The sequence below is a fragment of the Talpa europaea genome (genome assembly GCF_964194135.1).
Source record: "Talpa europaea genome assembly, chromosome: 4".
NCBI classification, from domain to species: domain Eukaryota; kingdom Metazoa; phylum Chordata; class Mammalia; order Eulipotyphla; family Talpidae; genus Talpa; species Talpa europaea.
In genome coordinates, this window is record NC_140070.1 from 80389192 (window position 1) to 80391799 (window position 2608).

The window sequence follows — 2608 nt, forward strand, 5'->3', positions numbered from 1 at the left end:
TTATCTTAACAAAGCAGGTATTCAATACATATCTATTAACTAATATTAATGGAAAGTAAAAAATGGGAATAAGGTAATGAGAAAAATATGGTTATTCCAACAATATTTAACTTTAACCTGAAAGGACTCAAGTGTTTCAAATACATTTGCTAATGTCTAATCTTGAGTCTGTTAAATGGGACATCTTCAAAATACCTATAGTCTATAAGACTCGGAAAGGACTACTTACAGCATAGTCACTCCCAAGCCCCACAATTATGTTTTCTACATCTGCTATATTTATCTGATACTTTATATGATTGAAAGTAAAAAAACTCTAAACAAAGAGCAATAAAGATCCCTGTCTGATTTTTGACCCAATCATTTCATCTTTTTGGTTTTTGTTTATACTTCTGCAAAATAAAATAACTGAACTAAATATCTCTACGTTCCTTAAAATCTTCAAATTGCTGCTTTTCTATTCCTAATATTGAGGAACTCACTATAGTCTTTTGGTAATCTGCTGAAAAGTTCAAATTTTGAGAATGTTCTTATCTTCCTGTTCTTTTGTCCATTGGTTTGGTTTCTGCCTGTGACCCAAGAAACACCAGGTTTACTCTCCCTCCCAGCGATTTTTCTATCTGCAGGCTTGTGGTACGCTGGTCCCCTGTTATTCTTCTCTTTTCTAAGCCTAATAGAAATAAATTAAATGTAACACATCTACTTCAATGGCAACACATGAGTGCATTCCATGAAATATTGAATTTCAGATGTTAGAGATTTGGCTTTACATTCATCAAGGTTATGTTTTGGCCAAGAAAAAAAAAATGACCATTTAATCAAACATCTCATTTTTTTCAAATATATATTTCACATGATCTTCAGAAAAATTACTCAAAAGCACCCAACTAACCAATTGCCCTCCTTTTGTACTCTCTCTATACTTCTTCAATGGCTTTGGATAAAATCCAAAGTTTTTGTTTCACAAGGGGCTGACTTGAATCAGCTCACTGCTTTTGCCCAGGTTTCGGTCCTGCACAGAATTGCCTCTGGCTCCTAAGGCAGAAACTGCTATTTCTTACTTTCATTTACTGCTGCAAGCTACTGCTTCTTCACCAGGCTAATTTATATTCATTCTTTAAGCGAGCACCTCAGGAGGTCTTCTTTGACTTCCTTAATGCCTAAGGATGTGACTGAAGCTCATAAATGGTCCCATATTATCCAGTGGAAATATATCAGTAAACTTGCCACGATGATTTACAAATACCACTTCTGAAAATGCTCCTCTAGATTCTAAGCTATGGAGAGTAAGAACTCTCTTTCCTATTTCCATACCCTCATGGTTAGCACAACACTGGACATATAGCAAGTTCAACACATGCATGGTGAACATGTGAATGTGTAGGTATATATTAAAAGGCCAAGTTGCCAATAGATGACAGATACTGGATCAATCTGTGTAAGAAATGCCATTGGTCTACACAGACTCTAATAAAAGATTTAAAACAATAAAAAAAATAGGCACCTATTTATATTGCCAGATAATTTGACACTTAACTTGAAGAAACATTGTGACACATGGCGGATGTTTATCATGATCATGTCAAATGTTCCAGTTTCAAAGAGCATCACAAATGATGCAACTTGAAAGTGGGAGGAAAGCTGCACATCCTCAAAGCCCCTCCTGGGTTCTGTTGTTGGAAGGGGGTGGAAAATGAGGAGAAATTGTATAGATGGCTGGGCACCCTTGCCAGGGTAGCAGCGTTCAGCCACTCGCTAGTTCTGCCAAAGTGGAGGTGGTGCATGGAGCATGGTCTGCAAAACAGCAGATGAGGTTGGTTTGGTCCCCATGGAAACCAGATCTCCCATTGAGAAGTAAACATATTTGGTACTTTTGTAATCAGAACACATGAAAAAAGTGAAAAACAATCCATTTTTATTGTACTCATATTGTCTTAAAAGAACTGATAGTCTAAGTCACAGTCACTGAAATTACCTCCGGTTCTAACACAAGACCTTATTAAGTTATGTCTCACTAAACCATTCACATGAAAGTTTCCTCATTTAGTATCATGACTTAACACTCTACAGAAGTCTTGAAAAGTATTTGTAGTCTATCATTTCATCAGAAATGAAATATGGTCAATAAACCAACACAGCCAAAAGGTGTATCTGAACATAATTGTTCACTGCATATCCCTACCTAGAGGTGAAAACATCTGAATATCACAAAATGATTATAAAGAAAATAATGGTAACTGAAATGAAATAAAAAGAGTCCTTGCCATAGCTCATGTGACATTATTTCAGTGAACTTTTAAAATGTGTGTATTATTTTCAAGTATTTTGAAGAAAGAGGTCTTTACTCTTAATATATTAATTAGGCAATCTTAAAGATCTCTTTGGGAAAATATTCAAGCCTGTCCCTCAAAATTTTTCCTCAAAATATCACATTTTCATGTTACAAGTGAAATAATCCCATACTTGTTGTTATTAGAGTCAGAGAATTTGATCAATGAAAAATGAGGGATATCCAGCAATAAATAACCAGTCTCTAGAAAATTCTACATAGTGTCCTGCCAGAATAGGAATTTTACCATTTCTTACATACAGAAGTAATCTTGTTCCA